Source organism: Triturus cristatus, chromosome 10, assembly GCF_964204655.1.
Source record: "Triturus cristatus chromosome 10, aTriCri1.1, whole genome shotgun sequence".
Classification (NCBI taxonomy): Eukaryota; Metazoa; Chordata; class Amphibia; order Caudata; family Salamandridae; genus Triturus; species Triturus cristatus.
Genome location: NC_140593.1, coordinates 418,794,243 through 418,817,128, shown reverse-complemented (window position 1 = coordinate 418,817,128; position 22,886 = coordinate 418,794,243). Strand labels below are relative to the sequence as shown.

Here is a 22,886-nt window from a genome sequence, read left to right as displayed (position 1 = left end):
CCAAATAGCAGGTTTTAGGCTTTACGCGTTTCAGATTTACATCCTTGTTCACAAGCCACCCAGCAAGAAAAGACAGCACACTAGTGTAGAGAACACCTGTAATTTATTAACTGAGTCCAGCCCTTGTGGGCGTGTGCTCCAGCCCCAATGGGCGTAGGCTTCATTGCCTTCTGGTATTTGTAGTCTCTACTTGAAATGAATCCACAATGGGTGTTGCTGCATGTTCTAAATAAATTGCAATAAAAATCCCCAGTGGGTTTGATGAAGTGGATGTCGAGTGTACTGCTATTACTGAAGTCGTACACGTTAGAGTTTCTCCGTTCCTTTACACGGCATCGAGTCTTGCCGATGCCCAGGATCTGCATTTACGCGGCGGTTCGTCCTCGCGGCTAAGGCACAGCCGCTAATATCCAAACACAAAGTTGCCCTGAGTGAGGACGCCCTCCCGGGGAAATACCTCTTGCGGTGAAGACAGCAGAGACATCCGCAAACCATTTCATCACCAAATAGCAGGTTTCAGGCTTTACGCGTTTCAGATTTACATCCTTGTTCACAAGCCACCCACTCTCTGGAGTTGGAATAGTAATGTTTACCCTTACGCTATCCAACGCTTTCCCTACTATTGCACTCTCTGGAGTTGGAATAGTAATTTTTACCCCTACGCAATCCAACACTTTCCCTACTGTTGCACTCTCTGGAGTTGGAGTAGTACATTTTTACCCCTACGCTATCCAACACTTTACCTACTGTTGCACTCTCTGGAGTTGGAATAGTAATTTTTACCCCTACGCTATCCAACACTTTCCCTACTGTTGCACTCTCTGGAGTTGGAATAGTAATTTTTACCCCTACGCTATCCAACACTTTCCCTACTGTTGCACTCTCTGGAGTTGGAATAGTAATTTTTACCCCTACGCTATCCAACACTTTCCCTACTGTTGCTCTCTCTGGAGTTGGAATAGAAATTTTTACCCCTACGCTATCCAACACTTTCCCTACTGTTGCACTGTCTGGAGTGGGAATCTTAATTTTTACCCCTACGCTATCCAACACTTTCCCTACTGTTCCACTCTCTGAAGTGGGAATAGTAATTTTTATTCCTACGCAATCCAACACTTTCTCTACCGTTGCACTCCCTGGAGTTGGAATAGTAATTTTTACCCTTATGTTATCCAACTCTTTCCCTACTGTTGCACTGTATGGAGTGGGAATTGTAATTTTTACCCCTACACCATCCAACATTTTCCCTACGGTTGCACTGTCTGGAGTGGGAATACACATTTTTACCCCTACGCCATCCAACATTTTCCGTATGGTTGCACTCTCTGGAGTGGGAATACAAATTTTAACCCCACGCTATCCAACACTTTCCCTACTGTTGCACTCTCTGGAGTTGGAATAGTAATTTTTACCTCTGCGCTATCCAACATTTTCCCTACTGTTGCACTCTCTGGATTGGGAATAGTATTTTTTACCCTTACGCTATCCAACACTTTCCCGACTGTTGCACTCTCTGGAGTTGGAATAGTAATTTTTACCCCTACGCTATCCAACAGTTTCCCTACTGTTGCACTCTCTGGAGTTGGAATAGTAATTTTTACCCCTACGCTATCCAACAGTTTCCCTACTGTTGCACTGTCTGGAGTGGGAATTGTAATTTTTACCCCTACACTATCCAACACTTTCCCTACTGTTGCACTCTCTGGAGTGGGAATAGTAATTTTTTCCTCTACGCTATCAAACACTTTCCCGACTGTTGCACTCTCTGGAGTTGGAAAAGTAATTTTTACCCCTACGCTATCCAACACTTTCCCTACTGTTGAACTGTCTGGAGTGGGAATAATAATTTCCGCGCCGAACCCCCAGTCCCCCGTACGTCCGCGCAGTACCCCAAGCCCCCGTATGTCCACGCCGTACCCCCAGCCCCCCGTATGTCCGCGACGTACCCCCAGCCCCCCCAGCCCCCCCATCTGTATGGTGCAAACCCCCACCCCCGTATGTACGGTGCGAACCCCCACCCCGTATGTACGGTGCGGACCCCCACCCCACCCCTGTATGTACGGTGCGAACCCCCACCCCCGTATGTATGGTGCAAACCCCCACCCCTGTATGTACGGTGCAGACCCCCACCCTACCCCCATATGTACGGTGCAAAGCCCCACCCCCGTATGTACGGTGCGGACCCCCACCCCACCCCTGTATGTACGGTGCGAACCCCACCCCCGTATGTACGGTGCGAACCCCCACCCCCGTATGTACGGTGTGAACCCCCACCCCCATATGTACGGTGCGAACCCCCACCCCCGTATGTACGGTGCGAACCCCCACCCCCGTATGTACGGTGCGGACCCCCACCCCACCCCCTTATGTATGGTGCGAACCCCAACCCCCGTATGTACGGTGCAAACCCCCACCCCCGTATGTACGGTGCGAACCCCCACCCCCGTATGTACGGTGCTGGGGGTCCGCACCGTACATACGGGGGTGGGGGTTCGCACCGTACATATGGGGGTGGGGGTGCGCACCGTACATACGGGGGTGGGGGTGCGCACCGTACATATGGGGGTGGGGGTTCGCACCGTACATACGGGGGTGGGGTGGCGTGGGGGTACGGTGCGGACATACGGGGGTGGGGTGGGGGTATGGCGCGAACATACAGAGGTGGGATGGGGGTACGGCGCAGACATACGGGGGGCTGGGGGTATGGCGCAGACATACGGGGGGCTGGGGGTACGGCGTGGACATACGGGGGGCTGGGGGTATGGCGCGGACATACGGGGGGCTGGGGGGGTGTTCGACACGTACCGGGCCCCCTTTTCCTCACGCTTCGCGGCGTACTTAGCTTTTGCCTGTCGCGGGTACTTGGGCCTCCCACACGAGTGAGGCACCGTTTTTATTGGGAGACCCGGGGGAACGCTGGGTGGTAGGAAATTTGCGTCAGCCCGGTGATGCCTCAACTTTCCCACACAAAAATGTGTGAAAAAGGTGATTTTTTTCAACTAAATTTGAGGTTTGCAGGGCATTCTGGGTAAGGAAACGTTGGGGGATCCACACAAGCTATACCTCCCTGGAATCCCCCGTGTGTCTAGTTTTCAGAAATGTGTGGGTTTGGTAGGTTCCCTGTTAGACGGCGACCTCAGAGGAGCCTGGAAGGGGTCCTGACTACCCTGAGACCCACCCTCGAAGTATCGTAGCCGGGCACTGGCGGGAGATTCCCCAGGGGGAGGAATCTCGTATCTAGGATCGTACTTCTGGCACAACACGACACAGAGTGACCACACCGGGTATTCTTAGAAATCAATCTTTATCAAGTAGGTTATCACTGCAAATATGTACAAGGTGAGTACGGGCTCAATGAGTCTCGGAAGGGGTAGGGGGTAGCGGGACAGTCTCTGGTAAAGGTTCAAAGCAGGGACGTATCCGGCGCACAGCTCACAATCCTCGAGCTGGGGGATACGTTGTTGTAGTCGGGGTCCGGCGGGACCGTGAGAGTCTGTGGGAGCCGCGAGTCACTCAGCGGGCTCAGGTGCAGGTTCGGAGGTCTTACGAGTTTCAAGGAGCCGCGAGTCACTCAGCAGGCTCTGGCACAAGGTCGGAGGTCTTACGATCTTCAAGGAGCCGCGAGTCACTCAGCAGGCTCAGGTACAAGTTCGGAGGTCTAACGATCTTCAGGGAGCCGCGAGTCACTCAGCAGGGCTCAGGAGGGTCCAAGTTCCAGGAGCCGCGACCACGTCGGCAGGCTCTCATTGTTCCAGCGTCGAATCTGCCGGACAGACCCAGAGCACCCCTTGTTATAGGTCGACCCCTCTTTGATGTCCGGAGTCTGTGCAGGCAGGGGTCTTGTCACCTGGGGGTCGCTTGTCGGGATTTCCTGCTATTGTCTTTTGATCCTTTCAGGGCCGGGTCGGGAGGAGTCCCAGACACCCAGCAGGCACGGAGCCAGCCCTCAGGGAGGCCGGAGGGCCGATCGAAACCCATCGTCCCAGGGGAGTTCAGAGGTGCGATAGAAACTGCTCCTCCCTCTCTCATCCCCTGGAAGCGTGATGTCCTCCAGCCGGAGTGGCGCCTCTAGGCCCGGGTCGCGCTGGGGCCGGGCGGCCATCTTGGTGCATGAAGTGGGCACGCGGGCCCGGGGTGGCCGAAAGGAGAGAGGCCATGGACGGGGATGTCCGGGTCGGTGCGTGTGTCCTGGTGGGGAGGGTCGGCTGGGCCGTGTGCTTGGGCTGCAGGTACCAGGTTTCGGTGGTGCGGGGGCACGTAGGGCCATTCTACGAGGCCGGGTCCAACACGCGTTCCCCCCAGCTGAAAGCCGGAGAGAACTGCCCATCATCTTGGGGGGTTCTCTTCGCTGAGGCGGAAGAACCGGGAGAGGCCGTCAGCGTTGGCGTGGTCCGTACCAGGGCGGTGTTCTACGGTGAAATCCATCCCCTGGAGGGAGATTGACCACCGCAGTAGCTTGGGGTTTTCTCCTCGCATCTGCATGAGCCATCGCAAGGGCCGATGGTCAGTTTGGACTCTGAAATGGGTGCCGAACAGGTAGGGTCGTAGCTTTTTGAGTGCCCAGACCACGGCAAAGGCTTCGCGCTCTATGGTGCTCCATCTCTGTTCTCGGGGCAACAGTCGCCGACTGAGGAAGGCGACGGGCTGGTCTAGGCCTTGGTCATTCACTTGGGACAGGACGGCCCCAATGCCATGCTCGGAGGCATCGGTCTGGACTATGAACTCCTTGGCGTAGTCGGGAGCCTGGAGGACAGGGGCAGTACACATGGCCTTTTTAAGGGCATCGAAAGCTTCCTGGCAGGCAGCCGTCCACTGCACTTTCTTTGGCTGTCTTTTAGACGTGAGTTCTGTGAGAGGGCCGACAAGGCTGCCATACCCCCGAATGAATCTTCGGTAGTAGCCAGTGAGTCCCAGAAAGGCTCGGACCTCCGTTTGGGTGATGGGTGGTTCCCAGGCCAGGATGGCGTCGATCTTTGGCTGTAGAGGGGCGACCTGGCCGCTCCCGACCTGGTGCCCCAGGTAGATTACGGATCCTTGCCCGATCTGGCACTTGCTGGCTTTTACTGTGAGGCCTGCCTGGCGCAGGGCGGTTAGCACCCTCCGGAGGTGCTGGAGGTGCTCACTCCATTCTGAACTGAAAACAGCGATGTCGTCCAGATATGCCGCGCTGAACTGCTCCAGCCCGGCCAGGACCCTATTCACCAGTCGCTGGAAAGTGGCCGGGGCATTTTTCATCCCGAAGGGCATTACGCGGAAGCGGTAGTGCCCATCGGGGGTGGAGAAGTCGGACCGCTCCTTGGCCCCTTCGGTGAGCGCAATCTGCCAGTATCCGCAGGTGAGGTCGAAGGTGCTGAGGAACCGGGCTGCCCCAAGTCGGTCAATGAGTTCGTCGGCTCGTGGAATGGGGTGGGCATCGGCTCGGGTAATGTCATTGAGCCCCCGGTAGTCCACGCAGAATCGGAGCTCGGGGGCGACACCAGGGGCCGCTGCCTTCGGGACCAGGACCACGGGGCTGGCCCAGGGACTGTCAGAGGGCTCGATCACCCCCAGGGTCAACATCTTCGAGACTTCCGCTTGAATGCAGGACTGGACCCGGTCAGGAACCCGGTAGGCTCGGTGTCTCACCGGCGGGCTGTCCCCGGTGTCCACGTCGTGAACACACCAGTTGGTGACCCGGGGGGTCAGGGAGAAGAGGTCGGAAAATTGTCTTAGGAGCTGGCGGCAGTCCGCTTGTTGCTGGGCAGTGAGGGCTGGGGAGAGGTTCACTCCTTCCACGGAGCCATCCTGCTCCTTGACACACAGGAGGTCCGGGAGGGGATCCGACTCATCTTCGGCCCCGTCATCGGTGGCCAGCAGGAGGCTCAGTTCTGTCCGCACGAAGTGAGGCTTGAGGCGGTTCACGTGCAGGACCCGGAGGGGATCCCGAGGCGACTGGACGTCCACCAAGTATGTGACTTGACTCTTCCTCTCAACCACTTTGTAGGGCCCAGTCCATCGGTCCTGGAGGGCGCCAGGCTTCACGGGGGCCATGACCCACACCTGCTGGCCCGGCTGGAACTCGACCAGAGTGGCATTCTGGTCGTACCAGCGCTTCATCTCTTCTTGACTTGCCTCCAGGTTGGCCTCGGCCAGTTCTCGGAACTTCCTGGTCTGGTTCCGGAGGGCCAGGACGTATTGGAACACATCTCGGGGGGTGGTCTGGGGTGCTGCCTCCCACCCTTCCTTAACCAAACTGAGGGGACCTCGGACGGGGTGTCCATAGAGTAATTCAAACGGGCTGAACCCTAAGGACTTCTGGGGGACCTCCCGGTAAGCGAACAAGAGGCAGGGGAGCCGGACGTCCCACTTACGCCGGAGGGGCTCTTCTAGGCCCGCGATCATCCCTTTCAAAGTCCTATTAAACCTTTCTACTAGGCCGTTCCCTTGGGGATGGTACGGGGTGGTGAACTTATAGGACACCCCACATTGTTGCCACAGGGACGTCATATATTTTGAGATAAAATTAGTGCCGCGATCGCTCACGACCTCGCGGGGAAAACCCACCCTGGAAAAGATCCCCATCAGGGCCCGGCCCACCACGGGGGCCGTAATGGTGCGTAGGGGAATAGCCTCCGGATAGCGGGTGGCGTGGTCCACTAGGACCAAGATGAAACGGTGACCTTGGGAGGTGGGGGGGTCCAGTGGTCCCACGACGTCGATTCCGACTCGTTCAAAAGGGGTACTGACGACCGGGAAGGGTTGGAGGGGAGCCTTGCGCTTCCCCCCCACTCTTCCCACTAGCCTGGCACATGGGGCAGGACTTGCAGTGGGCTTCTACCGCTGCTCTCATTCTAGGCCAGTAAAAATAGGTCACGAGACGGCTGTAGGTCTTGTCCTGACCCAGGTGGCCGGCGAGGGGGACGTCGTGGGCTAAGCCCAGGAGGAAGTCTTGGAAGCGGAGGGGTACCACCAATACCCGTCCGGATCCCAGCTCCACCGACTTCTGCTCACTGTACAAGATGTTATTTTCCCAATAGATTCGGTGCGTCCCGAACTGGTCACCTGCGGCTTGGCCCTCGGCCTGGCGCCGCAGCCCGACCAGGGAAGGACAAGTGGCTTGCTCCCGGCAAAATTCTTCCCGGGTGGGCCCGCCCTCGTGGCGCCACTGGGCCAACTCGGGTAGATCTCCCAACTCGGGGACCGGGGCGGGGTCGGATGGTGCGGGTTCGTCGCGGGCGACGGACCCTTCTGATGGGGGGACGGGAGGACCCTCGGCGGGGACTGTTCTGGTCTCTTCGATCGGGGTGCTTTCGACTTCTGTAGGAAATGGGGCCCCCGGCCGGCCAGGGCTGGCGCCCCAGCCAGTCAGAGACCACCACTCCTATGAAAGGTCGACCCCTGCTCGCCCTCTAGGTAACGCGGCGCGGGCAGCCAGGCCTATCTCGGAGGACATGTGAAGCATTTGCGCACGCACCCAGCAACAACACCCCAGGCCCACCACAAAGGAAACTCTACACAAGGTATTGTATAAAAATAGCCTCTGTATTATACACCACACATTAAATAAAGACACACACTTTACAAGGTGCCCACAGGCACGGGGAGAATTTACAAGGGATTATATATACAGGGGACAGGGCCACATGGACCACTGTCCGGAATCAGCACTTTGTAGAAATTAGCACTTAGAACATAGGAATAATATCACAGTAGCACAAAATAACATGTAGCCACAACCGGTAACTACTGGTATCGGAAAGTACCACCTACGCAACCCTAACCACCTTAGGAGAAATATTGCGCAGGGAATCAGGACCTCACTAGCACTACCTGTACCAGGAGAAAGCAAACAACCACCTAAGTATCACCATACCTGTAGGGGTAATAGAACGTTACACATGATGTATGAACACCTTCAGAGGTTTAGAGCAAGGAACAATTGCGCCAGAACTCATATGCCACCACCTGTGGCAGTCCCCAGGCCAACTGGCCTTGTCCAGGCTAAGACGCCCTGTGTCCAGCAAAGTCAGGGGAAGACTGTGCAGGAGGCCCAGTCCAAAACTCAGAGGGGCACAACCTAAACGTGGCAGCTGCCCACTAAGTGCTGGGCAGCTGTGGAACGAACTCAGGCACCGGCGTGCCTCTGTAGCCCTCTCTGGGCTATAAAACAATCGGAATGCCCCCTAGGGCCTTCGTGGCCCTAAACGTTACTGGGGGGCAAAGGGGGAGCGACCCGCTGCCATCTGGGGCCGCTCCGTAAAGAAACAACTGGTGCCCCTTGTGGGTGGAGCCTCGCTGGGCTCTTTCAAAGATCGCCCCGTCGTTGGAGCCTTCTCGGGGCTCTTACTCAGCACCAAAGAACAATGTCCCCCAGAGCCTCACCGGCTCGAGAAATAATGCCTCCACCGTCGGAGCCTCCCGGGGCTTGTGAGCACTGCCCCCGCACCCCCAGCACCTGTGTGGAGTCCCCCAGCCCGTATGTACTCACCGGGCCGTTCTCCGGGGACTCCGTTCCTCTCCGGGCCGGAACTTCTCTGTGGAGCCTCGCAAGCTCCCGGCGGCCGCCTCCCATCACAATGGCGGCACTTCCGCTTCCGTCCCGCGGCCCCGCCCACAACCAGGCGGGCCGCGGACTCGGCGGCGGTTTTGAACTGAAGCTCGGGCCGCGGCGGTGATTTCTCCTTCAATGATCGCGGGGTGGGCACCCGCAATAGAACAACCATAAGCGGGGTGGGCACCCACATTAGTGATACCACAGCAATGAAGACACAGGGTGGGCACCTGCATACAATTAGCTCAAAGACAGCGGGGTGGGCACCCGCGAGACCAGCATCACGGGGGGAATCCCTACGTCGGGATTCCCTCGGCGGAGATCGCAGCCCAGCGCTGCCAAGGCCCACATGTTCCTCCTTCCTGGGGGAAAAGATAGCGCTATCCAGGCGCTAGGTCAATAAAGTCCTGGAGGCATAAAGGAATGGAGCAAAAAGCTCCCAGCAAAGAGGTCTTCCAGGTATCCATGGCATCCAGGGGCTGGGCAGGGCCCAGGGAGGCAAACCTTCCCCTGGGCCCCAGCAGCAGCACGCCCCTGGCAGATTCAAGTCAGAACAAGAACAAGTCCAGAGTGTCACAGCACCCTTTTTATACACACATTCTTGGTCTGAAGGGGCAGGCAGGGGGAGAACCAGCTGGAACTGGTTGTGGGGGATTCTTTACACTGGCCAGGCTAGGAACATCAGCCGCACCCCAGGGGGTGGAGCCAGCAGTGTCTGGGGAAAACCCAGCCTCATTCATGACACTCAAACCAGACGGTCAATCCACAAGCAGACCCAGGCTCACTCCTCCCCTCACATCAGTATGCTAAACACTCCATTCACCACCGGGCAGACCCTCCCAGATCCTGGGAGCCAGGCTCACCAGCCAGCCCCGGCCAATCATACGCCAGGCACATATTCCACAAATATGCCAACTTCCAAAAGGGGGGCTTCTACACTAGACACACTCATAACTCATATACCGTTGCGCAGCATTCAACCTCACGAGTTCATACATACCAGACTTGACCCGGCACACCCTACGCACCGGGAACTACCGAGGACTCATCCATTCCCCATGTATTCCTATGGAAGGGTGGGTCGCTCTCTCCTCACACTCACTCAGAGGGGGAATCACCATCCCCAGGTTACATATACCATAAAAACTTCAGGGGCGGACATGCCAGATGGGCCACGTCCAACACATGCCCCTCCCAGCCCAAAGGCAGGGCAGACCAATCACTACCGTGATGGACTTCCCTGCATGCAGGGCGATAGAACATGGACGTGGCCCGCGCTACCGAGCCACCCTCCAGCTCAATGCCCACCTGGACCGATAGACACACACACGCTAAAGATTAAGAAAAATAAAAAAATAAAAAATAATAAAGACATAGGCCCAACCAGGCTACCCCACGGACACGCCTTAGTTGTCCGTGATCGGGACCAGGCCCTGGGCTACCCAGACACCACTGGTCCCTGCTAATCCGGAGTGGGGGGTGGTAACCCCGGGCCCACAATAGCCCTTCTCCACTCCCTTTCTCGGGGTAGCCACGCCTACCACTGTTCCTTCCACCTAGGGTCCACACCCTCAGGCTTGCCAGAGGTCACGGGCAAGAATGCCCCACCCTACCTCTACTTCTGAGGTTCCGCGTCCTCCCAGGAGGAACACCCTCAGAACACACTTTCTTATCAGTCTTGGAACTTCCTCCCTCCACTGGTCTTCCACCTGGGAACTAAGCGTTCAGCTCTCCCCAAGGCAAGCCGCGGCCGAGCCAGCAGGTCCTCCTTGTCCGGGATACAACTACCATAATCTTAACAAAAACGAGCCGCGGCCGCGCCAGCAGGTCTCAAGGTTCAGCTCTCCCCAAGGCAAGCCGCGGCCGAGCCAGCAGGTCTTCCTTGTCCGGGATACAACTACCATAACTTTAACAAAAACGAGCCGCGGCAGCGCCAGCAGGTCTCAAGGTTCAGCTCTCCCCAAGGCAAGCCGCGGCAGCGCCAGCAGGTCTTCCTTGTCCGGGATACAACTACCATAACTTTAACAAAAACGAGCCGCGGCAGCGCCAGCAGGTCTCAAGGTTCAGCTCTCCCCAAGGCAAGCCGCGGCCGAGCCAGCAGGTCTTCCTTGTCCGGGATACAACTACCATAACTTTAACAAAAACGAGCCGCGGCAGCGCCAGCAGGTCTCAACGTTCAGCTCTCCCCAAGGCAAGCCGCGGCAGCGCCAGCAGGTCTTCCTTGTCCGGGATACAACTTAACATAAATTCAGCCAGGGCGACACCTGACGCCTAAACCACATTCAGCGGGGTACGGACCGCATGATGCATCAACCACACTTCAGCGGGGTACGGAAGGACAGGACACCTGACGCATCAGACACATTCAGCGGTGCACGGAGCACATGATGCCTCCAACACATTCAGCGGGGTAAGGAAGGACAGGACACCTGACGCATCAGACACATTCAGCGGTGCACGGAACACATGATGCCTCCAACACACTCAGCGGGGTAAGGAAGGACAGGATTAACGTTGACTCAGCAAGCTCCCCATCCCGGAGAACTTATACTCCATTACTCAGCATACCTCAATATTCATGCACATACCGTCCCCTAGACTGGTAGGACAGTTTTTCCACCGCCCCTGATTCCTCAACCTAACCCTCGGGGCACGGGTACCATTACTCTAGGGCAGGGACACGGACCACACATATTTGACCACAATTTTGCAATCACCACCGGATCCCACCCTTCTGGTGAATCCAGAGAACCATATTACCCTAGGGAGATGATTTACCCTCCCAAGCTAGGGACACCTAACTCGAACACATCTTTCACAGAACGGACATTGACGTAACTCTTAAAACAATAATCTCCTTTCCTTGCGACCATGTACAGTACAGAGTTTTGTAGGGAGGCCAGTTATCGTTGTGGTACTGCGCAAACACAAGTCCGGATCCCGTCGCTGCCACCAGTGTAGGAAATGGGGCCCCCGGCCGGCCAGGGCTGGCGCCCCAGCCAGTCAGAGACCACCACTCCTATGAAAGGTCGACCCCTGCTCGCCCTCTAGGTAACGCGGCGCGGGCAGCCAGGCCTATCTCGGAGGACATGTGAAGCATTTGCGCACGCACCCAGCAACAACACCCCAGGCCCACCACAAAGGAAACTCTACACAAGGTATTGTATAAAAATAGCCTCTGTATTATACACCACACATTAAATAAAGACACACACTTTACAAGGTGCCCACAGGCACGGGGAGAATTTACAAGGGATTATATATACAGGGGACAGGGCCACATGGACCACTGTCCGGAATCAGCACTTTGTAGAAATTAGCACTTAGAACATAGGAATAATATCACAGTAGCACAAAATAACATGTAGCCACAACCGGTAACTACTGGTATCGGAAAGTACCACCTACGCAACCCTAACCACCTTAGGAGAAATATTGCGCAGGGAATCAGGACCTCACTAGCACTACCTGTACCAGGAGAAAGCAAACAACCACCTAAGTATCACCATACCTGTAGGGGTAATAGAACGTTACACATGATGTATGAACACCTTCAGAGGTTTAGAGCAAGGAACAATTGCGCCAGAACTCATATGCCACCACCTGTGGCAGTCCCCAGGCCAACTGGCCTTGTCCAGGCTAAGACGCCCTGTGTCCAGCAAAGTCAGGGGCAAGACTGTGCAGGAGGCCCAGTCCAAAACTCAGAGGGGCACAACCTAAACGTGGCAGCTGCCCACTAAGTGCTGGGCAGCTGTGGAACGAACTCAGGCACCGGCGTGCCTCTGTAGCCCTCTCTGGGCTATAAAACAATCGGAATGCCCCCTAGGGCCTTCGTGGCCCTAAACGTTACTGGGGGGCAAAGGGGGAGCGACCCGCTGCCATCTGGGGCCGCTCCGTAAAGAAACAACTGGTGCCCCTTGTGGGTGGAGCCTCGCTGGGCTCTTTCAAAGATCGCCCCGTCGTTGGAGCCTTCTCGGGGCTCTTACTCAGCACCAAAGAACAATGTCCCCAAGAGCCTCACCGGCTCGAGAAATAATGCCTCCACCGTCGGAGCCTCCCGGGGCTTGTGAGCACTGCCCCCGCACCCCCAGCACCTGTGTGGAGTCCCCCAGCCCGTATGTACTCACCGGGCCGTTCTCCGGGGACTCCGTTCCTCTCCGGGCCGGAACTTCTCTGTGGAGCCTCGCAAGCTCCCGGCGGCCGCCTCCCATCACAATGGCGGCACTTCCGCTTCCGTCCCGCGGCCCCGCCCACAACCAGGCGGGCCGCGGACTCGGCGGCGGTTTTGAACTGAAGCTCGGGCCGCGGCGGTGATTTCTCCTTCAATGATCGCGGGGTGGGCACCCGCAATAGAACAACCATAAGCGGGGTGGGCACCCACATTAGTGATACCACAGCAATGAAGACGCAGGGTGGGCACCTGCATACAATTAGCTCAAAGACAGCGGGGTGGGCACCCGCGAGACCAGCATCACGGGGGGAATCCCTACGTCGGGATTCCCTCGGCGGAGATCGCAGCCCAGCGCTGCCAAGGCCCACATGTTCCTCCTTCCTGGGGGAAAAGATAGCGCTATCCAGGCGCTAGGTCAATAAAGTCCTGGAGGCATAAAGGAATGGAGCAAAAAGCTCCCAGCAAAGAGGTCTTCCAGGTATCCATGGCATCCAGGGGCTGGGCAGGGCCCAGGGAGGCAAACCTTCCCCTGGGCCCCAGCAGCAGCACGCCCCTGGCAGATTCAAGTCAGAACAAGAACAAGTCCAGAGTGTCACAGCACCCTTTTTATACACACATTCTTGGTCTGAAGGGGCAGGCAGGGGGAGAACCAGCTGGAACTGGTTGTGGGGGATTCTTTACACTGGCCAGGCTAGGAACATCAGCCGCACCCCAGGGGGTGGAGCCAGCAGTGTCTGGGGAAAACCCAGCCTCATTCATGACACTCAAACCAGACGGTCAATCCACAAGCAGACCCAGGCTCACTCCTCCCCTCACATCAGTATGCTAAACACTCCATTCACCACCGGGCAGACCCTCCCAGATCCTGGGAGCCAGGCTCACCAGCCAGCCCCGGCCAATCATACGCCAGGCACATATTCCACAAATATGCCAACTTCCAAAAGGGGGGCTTCTACACTAGACACACTCATACCTCATATACCGTTGCGCAGCATTCAACCTCACGAGTTCATACATACCAGACTTGACCCAGCACACCCTACGCACCGGGAACTACCGAGGACTCATCCATTCCCCATGTATTCCTATGGAAGGGTGGGTCGCTCTCTCCTCACACTCACTCAGAGGGGGAATCACCATCCCCAGGTTACATATACCATAAAAACTTCAGGGGCGGACATGCCAGATGGGCCACGTCCAACAACTTCTCTCCGGGGAGTGAGTCGGGCTGACATAGATCGGGTGGTGGCGCACACCCACTCGGGGAGTCCCATCATTTCCTAGGTGGGCCTTGCGCTCGACGTGCTTCCAGGGAGAACTCTCCAGGTCGTTCCCTAAGAGGCAGTCGACCGGCTGGGAGGTTCTTACGGCCACCTTGAGTTTCCCTATCACCCCTCCCCACTCAAACGGCACCAGGGCTACCTGACACATACTTCCTCTATTGTCTGCGGATATTACGGGGCAAAAGACGTTGGGGAGGATTTGCTCCTCGGGGACTAGGTGCCTGAGGACACCGGTGATACTGGCCCCGGTGTCCCGCAGGGCCTCTACTTGGTGGCCATTGATCTTGACGAGCTGCCCGTATTTCTGTGTGTTGGAGGGTAGGAGGCTACCAGGGATCATCTCCCTATCTCCCAGGGATACTAGGGCCTTGGCTGCGGGTTCCCACTCCTCGGCTTCCTCAACCTCCTCCCCCAGGGCTACGTCTCGCAGGGGTGGTAGGGGAGACTTGGGTGGCCATGGGGCACTCTGGGTCATTGGCGTAGTGCCCGGGTTTCTGGCAACGGAAACATGTGACGGTCACCCGGTGTCCCCGTCTCCCAGGGGGCCCTGTCACTGGTGGGGGGGGCGCCGGGAAAGGTGGAGGTTGTGTCTTCGGGGGGCTAGGCTGGGACTCTCTCGGCCCTCCCTGGTTCCCTCCCCCTCTCTGGCGGGGTGGTCCCTGACTGGCTCGGGGGTACTCTCCTACCATGCCCCGGGAGACCCGGGTGTTGGTCCAGCGGTCGGCCTCCACAGCCAGCTTCCGGGGATCTGTGAGCTTGCTGTCAAGCAGATGCTGACGTAGTTCTATGAAGCAGTTCGCAGCCAGGTGTTCCCACAACATGAGGTCAGTGAGTTCGGCCAGGGTGGTGACTTTGCTGCCCTTGATCCACCCATCGAAGGCCCGACTGAAAAAGTTTACATACTCCACCCAGGTGGTGCCCGGGATCTTCCTGCAGTCCCGGAATCGCTGACGGTACATTTCTGGGGTGAGGCCGTATCTTGTGAGTAGAGCCTCTTTCATGTGGCTGTAGGAGGTCTGCAGGGAGAGGGGTAGGTCGAGCAGGGTGTCCCTTCCTTCGCTCAGGAACCGCCCCCACAACCCCGCCCCCCAGTCCTTCTGCGGGATCCGATGGGAGGTCATGGCGACCTCGTAGGCCCGGAACCATTACTGAATGTCATCGTTTTTATAATATTCTTTGACCACATCCTTGGGGATGTGGACCTTCTGTTCCGCTGGGGAGGCCGTCTCTCGGTTTCCCGGGGGCCTCCCTTCCTCGTTTCTGGCCTTGAGCTCGAGTTCCTTCAAGCTGCGTTCGTGCTCCAGTTGGAGCTTCCTTCCTTCGTGCTCCCGTTGGAGCTTCTTTTCTTCTAGTTCGCCTTGTACACGCATTTGCTCTACTGCTAGCTTTTTTTCCGCTAACTTTAATTCGCCCTCGATTTTGAGTTTGGCTAACTCGAGTTCATGATTGCGACTTCTCTCTCTGTCCGCGAGCTCTTCCGGGGATAGGCCCCCGTCTGGTACGATGCCTCGCACCTGATTGCTGCTGCTTTCACTCTGGGGGGGTTCGGCTTCGTCGGGGCGCTCCCCCGTGCCTTCCGGGCGGGAGGCCCCGGTCTCCACCCAAGTTTTTAGTGCTTTCTGCAAATCTTCTTTAGTGTTGAGACCAGTGGTAGCGATTTTAAGTTCTTTGCAAAATTGCTTTAGCTCTTTGTGTGTATATTCTTCTAGATGCTCCACCTGGAACACCCTGTTGGCGTTGGTTTCTGCGGGGCTCACGGTGCTTCCTTCTGCCATCTTTGTCGGTAGCGCTTCCGTTGTTCACGGTACGATCTCTAGGTGATGGGCCCGAATCCCGTCGCTTGCCACCAATGTTAGACGGCGACCTCAGAGGAGTCTGGAAGGGGTCCTGACTACCCTGAGACCCACCCTCGAAGTATCGTAGCCGGGCACTGGCGGGAGATTCCCCAGGGGAAGGAATCTCGTATCTAGGATCGTACTTCTGGCACCACACGACACAGAGTGACCACACCGGGTATTCTTAGAAATCAATCTTTATCAAGTAGGTTATCACTGCAAATATGTACAAGGTGAGTACGGGCTCAATGAGTCTTGGAAGGGGTAGGGGTAGCGGGACAGTCTCTGGTAAAGGTTCAAAGCAGGGACGTATCCGGCGCACAGCTCACAATCCTCGAGCTGGGGGATACGTTGTTGTAGTCGGGGTCCGGCGGGACCGTGAGAGTCTGTGGGAGCCGCGAGTCACTCAGCGGGCTCAGGTGCAGGTTCGGAGGTCTTACGAGTTTCAAGGAGCCGCGAGTCACTCAGCAGGCTCTGGCACAAGGTCGGAGGTCTTACGATCTTCAAGGAGCCGCGAGTCACTCAGCAGGCTCAGGTACAAGTTCGGAGGTCTTACGATCTTCAGGGAGCCGCGAGTCACTCAGCAGGGCTCAGGAGGGTCCAAGTTCCAGGAGCCGCGACCACGTCGGCAGGCTCTCGTTGTTCCAGCGTCGAATCTGCCGGACAGACCCAGAGCACCCCTTGTTATAGGTCGACCCCTCTTTGATGTCCGGAGTCTGTGCAGGCAGGGGTCTTGTCACCTGGGGGTCGCTTGTCGGGATTTCCTGCTATTGTCTTTTGATCCTTTCAGGGCCGGGTCGGGAGGAGTCCCAGACACCCAGCAGGCACGGAGCCAGCCCTCAGGGAGGCCGGAGGGCCGATCGAAACCCATCGTCCCAGGGGAGTTCAGAGGTGCGATAGAAACTGCTCCTCCCTCTCTCATCCCCTGGAAGCGTGATGGTCCTCCAGCCAGAGTGGCGCCTCTAGGCCCGGGTCGCGCTGGGGCCGGGCGGCCATCTTGGTGCATGAAGTGGGCACGCGGGCCCGGGTTGGCCGAAAGGAGAGAGGCCATGGACGGGGATGTCCGGGTCGGTGCGTGTGTCCTGGTGGGGAGGGTCGGCTGGGCCGTGTGCTTGGGCTGCAGGTACCAGGTTTCGGTGGTGCGGGGGCACGTAGGGCCATTCTACGAGGCCGGGTCCAACATTCCCCTAGGTGGCCGCCGAGCACCGGGCCAAAAACCCAGGTGACCCCCATGCAAAACCTGATCGTTTTGAGGTAGGCAATTTTCATGTCGCCTCAATACGTTTTGGGCCCTTCCCTGTCGCGGGTACTTGGGCCTCCCACACGAGTGAGGCACCGTTTTTATCGGGAGACCCGGGGGAATGCTGGGTGGTAGGAAATTGGTGTCAGCCCGGTGATGCCACAACTTTCCCACACAAAAATGTGTGAAAAAGGTGATTTTTTTCAGCTAAATTTGAGGTTTGCAGGGCATTCTGGGTAAGGAAACGTTGGGGGATCCACGCAAGCCATACCTCCCTGGAATCCCCCAGGTGTCTAGTTTTCAGAAATGTGTGGGTTTGGTAGGTTCCCCTGGGTGGCCGCCGAGCACCGGGCCAAAAACCCAGGTGACCCCCCATGCAAAACCTGATCGTTTTGAGGTAGGCAATTTTCATGTCGCCTCAATACGTTTTGGGCCCTTCCCTGTCGCGGGTACTTTCTACTTGGGCCTCCCACACGAGTGAGGCACCGTTTTTATCGGGAGACCCGGGGGAATGCTGGGTGGTAGGAAATTGGTGTCAGCCCGGTGATGCCACAACTTTCCCACACAAAAATGTGTGAAAAAGGTGATTTTTTCAGCTAAATTTGAGGGTTGCAGGGCATTCTGGGGAAGGAAACGTTGGGGGATCTACGCAAGCCTTACCTCCCTGGAATCCCCCGGGTGTCTAGTTTTCAGAAATGTGTGGGTTTGGTAGGTTTCCCTAGATGGCCGCCAAGCCCGGGCCAAAAACTCATGGGACCCCCTTTGCAAAACCGGGTTGTTTTGTGATAGGTAATTTTGATGTATCCTCAATAGGTTTTGGGCCCTTGCCTGATGCGGGCACTAGGCCTACCCACGCAAGTGAGGTACCATTTTTCTCTAAAGACTTTGGAGAACGCAGGGTGGGTGGAATTTTGTGGACCTACGCAGATTCCAGAACCTACCACCACAGAAATGTGAGGAAAATGTGTTATTTTGGACACATTTTTAGGTTTGCAATGGATTCTGGGTAACAGAACCTGTTGAGAGCCAGTGAAGTCACCCCCATCCAGGATTCCCCTCGGTGTCTAGTTAAAAAAAATGTACAGGTTTGCTAGGTTTGCCTACGTGCCAACTGCGCTAGGGCCCAAAATCCACACGTATGCACATTGCTAAAAAAAATTCGGAGCCCAGTGGGCTTTCTGCCGCCCTGGCGGGGAATCGGGGAAGGGGGTTTCATCCTGATATGCCCCTAAAGGAGCAGAAAGACTGTGGCTATTTTTTGTGGGGGTGTGGGCATTGGTATGACCATTTTGGGCAGCCCCCACCCCCACGCATACAAAAAGCCTGCGTACTCGCTGGCGCCTAGTGGGCTTTCTGCCCCCCAGGGGGTAGATCAGAGGCCACTGCCACCATCTGCCCTCCCGGGGGGGCAGAAAGACTGGAATTTCTCTGGGGGTAGGGTGGCGTATTGTCATGCCCATTTTGGGGAGCCCATACCCCTACACTAATAAAACAAAAAAATCCATGGTTTCTAGTGGGCATTCTGCGCCCCCAGGGGGGGCCAGATTGGGGGCTACAGCTCCCATCTGCCTCCTGGGGGCAGAAAGACTGTCATTTTTGTGGGGGGGAGGGTGGGGGCATTGGCATGCCCGTTTCGGGCAGCCCACACCCTAAAAACAATTGCGCAAACAAAATCCCTGGAGTTTAGTGGGCTTTCTGCCCCCCCCGAAGGGGCAGATTAGGGGCCAATGCCCCATCTGCCCCCCAGGGGGGGGGCAGAAAGACTAACAATTGGGCAGTGGGGTGGGGTGGGGTGCGGGTATGGGCCTGCCCGTTTTGGGCAGCCCCCATTCCTATTTTTATTTTTTGTAAAATTCCCTGGTGTCTAGTGATCTTTTTGCCTCCCCGGGGGGGCAGATTGGGGGCCAATACCCCATCTGCCCCCCAGGGGGGGCAGAAAGGCTGTAATGGTGGCGGGTGGGTGGGGGCATTGGCGTGCCTGTTTCGGGCAGCCCCCACCCTAAAACAAACTGAAAAAAATCCCTGGTGTATAGTGGGCTTTCTGCCCCCCCGAAGGGGCAGATTAGGGGCCAATGCCCCATCTGCCCCCCGGGGGGGAAGAAAGACTGTGATAATTGGGGGGTGGGGTGGGGGCATTGGCCTGCCCGTTTTGGGCAGCCCCCACCCCTATTTTTTCTTTTTTTTTATAATTCCCTGGTGTCTAGTGGGCTTTTAGCCCCCCCGGGAGGGCAGGTTGGGGGCCCATGCCCCATCTGCCCCCCAGGGGGGGCAGAAAGGCTGTAATGGTGGCAGGTGGGTGGGGGCATTGGCTTGCCCGTTGCGGGCAGCCCCCACCCTAAAAAAAACTAAAAACGAATCCCTGGTGTTTAGTGGGCTTTCTGCCCCCCCGAAGGTGCAGATTAGGGGCCAATGCCCCATTTGCCCCCCGGGGGGGGCAGAAAGACTGTAATAATTGGGCGGTGGGGTGGGGTGGGGGTATGGGCCTGCCCGTTTTGGGCAGCCCCCATTCCTATTTTTATTTTTTGTAAAATTCCCTGGTGTCTAGTGGTCTTTTTGCCCCCCCCCCCGGGGGCAGATTGGGGGCCAATACCCCATCTGCCCCCCAGGGGTGGCAGAAAGGCTGTAATGGTGGTGGGTGGGTGGGGGCATTGGCGTGCCTGTCTCGGGCAGCCCCCACCCTAAAACAAACTGAAAAAAATCCCTGGTGTACAGTGGGCTTTCTGCCCCCCCAAAGGGGCAGATTAGGGGCCAATGCCCCATCTACCCCCCGGGGGGGCAGAAAGACTGTGATAATTGGGGGGTGGGGTGGGGGCATGGGCCTGTCCGTTTTGGGCAGCCCCACCCCTATTTTTATTGCTAAAAAAATTCCCTGGTGTCTAGTGGGCTTTTTGCCCCCCAGGGGGGCAGATTGGGGGCCGATACCCCATCTGCCCCCCAGGGGGGGCAGAAAGGCTGTAATGGTGGCAGGTGGGTGGGGGCATTGGCTTGCCCATTGCGGGCAGCCCCCACCCTAAAAAAAACTAAAAACTAATCCCTGGTGTTTAGTGGGCTTTTTGCCCCCCCCAAAGGGGTAGATTAGGGGCCAATGCCCCATCTGCCCCCGGGGGGGGGCAGAAAGACTGTAGTAATTGGGGGGTGGGGTGGGGGCATGGGCCTGCCCGTTTTGGGCAGCCCCCACCCCTATTTTTATTGCTAAAAAATTCCCTGGGTTCTAGTGGGCTTTTTGCCCCCCCGGGGGGCAGATTGGGGGCTAATGCCCTCATCTGCCCCCCAGGGGGGGCAAAAAGACTACATTTTGCCAAAGTTTCATGGGGGGAGTAAAGCCCCTTGCCCAAGGGGCCGCTCCCCCCTCCCTGGTGCCTAGTGGGTGGATCCCTGCTTGGGGATCGCCCTCCTGTGGCGATCCCCAAGCAGGGATCCACTGGGGTACCATTGGAAAGGGGGGGTTCTCCCCTTTCCAATGGTACCTCTCCCGTCTTTCTACGTGCTCAGGGGGCTGAGATAGCCCCCTGAGCACGTAGAAAGAGAAACTGAAATGAGCCTCTTGGCTCATTTCAGTTTCACTTTCACTGTAATGACGTCGGTGCAACGTGCGCGCCGATCGTCATTACAGTGAAAGGGGGGGGGGGGCCTCGGGAGCTGGGGAAGCTCTTCCCCAGCTCCCGAGGCTATTTTGGCAGAAAGGGAATTCCTCTGGTGTCCGCACCAGAGGGATTCCCTAGGGTATGCCTCATGACGAGCTGGACTCGTCATGGGCACAGCTCGACTGTGCTCCATGACGAGTCCAGCTCGTCATGGGCATACAAGGGGTTAATAAGGAGGTATCAAAACGTTAAACAAAAAATTAGAAAGGCAGAGTGGATTAAAGAACCCCCAAAACACCATAGTGTGCCATGCAGAGACATATCCGTGAACGTGACTTCAAGGTATGTGATATGTTGGCATAAGTTCCTTGATGCCATGCTAACAAGATTCCTAAAGTGTACTATCTGGTAAAATAGCCACGTAACTTATAGAACTAGCTCCGGTTTAACTTACTAGTTTCAATTGGGAATGATGCCCATTCTACAGAAAAAGCAGGTTTTAGAAAGTTGGACTGCGAAGTCTGTGTCACCAATGGCTAACCGTCCACTGAGAGGAATACAACAATAGATAAGGTGTAAAATTCGGACTGCCTACACGAGGGTGTGTTTAAAGGTGGCAATATAGCTAGAACCTTACCTTCTGATTCAAGCTGAGATTCGGCTTCTAGATCACTTTTTTGTTTTTTTATGAATCCCCAGTTCCGATGTATATAAAATACTGAAGGGAGGAGATATATTTAATTTTACTTTATTTTAGTGAGCAGGTGCTCTCACACTGTCGTTGTAACCCTCCACAATAACCTCAGTTAAATAGTTGAATACTCACATCAATACATATGTGCGTTGGGTTATATATCGTTGCTTTCCCAAAGGCAGAGTGTGTCACACTCAAAGCCGTAGCAATAGAGTTATCCCTATAATATATCCTGGTGTGCATAGCAGGGTAAATCTTCAATGAATATACCTACAAAAAAGGTAGGCAAAGAAACAGATGACTGGTAGTTTCCGAATATGTACCCCCTGTCTATTGCTTGTGAGAGAGTGTCAACCATGCGTAGTCACTGCTATTGTAACTGCCACTACTATGCTACAAAACTATGACTCTTCGTGGTACTAAGTATATTCCATCTATTTTTCTTACTAGATAAATAGAGTATACGAAATCGCAGTGCAATCACAAGCTTCAATTAAGAACAGCAGATCGTTTTCGCCGATAGCTAGCAGCTGTTATCATATGGTGCGATGCGTGGTAAAGCGGTTTAGTAGAGTCTGATACGTAGCACGGGAGTGACACTCATGCTGCCAAAAATATAAAGCAAATCCTGCACTCTCCATCTAATTCTGAGAGGGGCCGATACATAGTTGCAGGGCAAGCACATTCGTGCCTGTTGTGTAGCGAAGGAGTAACGCGCATACTACTTGAAATATTGGGTGGCCCCTATCGCTCTCGATATACTGATGGGGGGGTCCCGTCACATAGCTACAAGACTAATCAGCTTGGCGATAAAATATTTACATGGAAGAATTCGAGCATTTATTCTATAGAAAGTTACCATGTGGGCCCTACACAATTATAAGAACCTGTCTGGTCACTCACCCATTCTATCAGAAAACATCTCTGCATTGCTCCGCGTCCATCACAAACTGCTGGATATCACGGGTGCCAAAGACTGCCTTTAAATTTCTTGCTACGCATGCGCAAGGCAGTACGTTGCCTATTGCGTCTTTCCGTCATGTATTAACTCTGATAGTCGCTGGCCCGGTGTTGGGACATGTTCATGCGCCATCTTAGAATGGTATATAGTAGATTAAGCCCTCCGATGCTGAACTAAACAAATGTATACCGATACTTACGTGTTATTGATAAGCTTGAAAGCAGCCTGTGGTACTGTGTATTCAAGAAGATTAGAAGAAATAGTGGGGTAAGATTGCACCGGATCACTACTTATAGTGCACACCAACTAGGGCTGATCACAGGGTTAATGATGTTGTACTACGATTCTGACATGACAAAAAGGGAGTCAAAGGAAGTCAAAGGACTAAATAGTAACCCCACTGCCTCCCCAATCGGGTGACACCACTAATTCTCACTATCCGAAATCGGTGGAGATATAATGTGCCCAATAAGGATAAATCACTAAAAAAAAGAAATTATATATGAGGATTCCTCTATTAATTCTAAAATCTAGATCTTAAGGCTACATGGCGCGCAATATTCACATAAGAATCCTCAGGAATATAAA

General features: G+C 55.7%; 1 long non-coding RNA gene across 1 annotated transcript in view; it reads right to left on the bottom strand.

The window, feature by feature from the left end:
* LOC146789545 (uncharacterized) overlaps nt 1–22,335 on the bottom strand; it is a 153,944-nt gene extending 131,609 nt beyond the window's left edge. The window contains exon 1 of the long non-coding RNA XR_014969818.1: nt 22,241–22,335. This is a non-coding gene — a long non-coding RNA (uncharacterized LOC146789545). The remainder of the gene's footprint in view (nt 1–22,240) is intronic.
* Between the last annotated feature and the right edge of the window lie 551 nt (nt 22,336–22,886).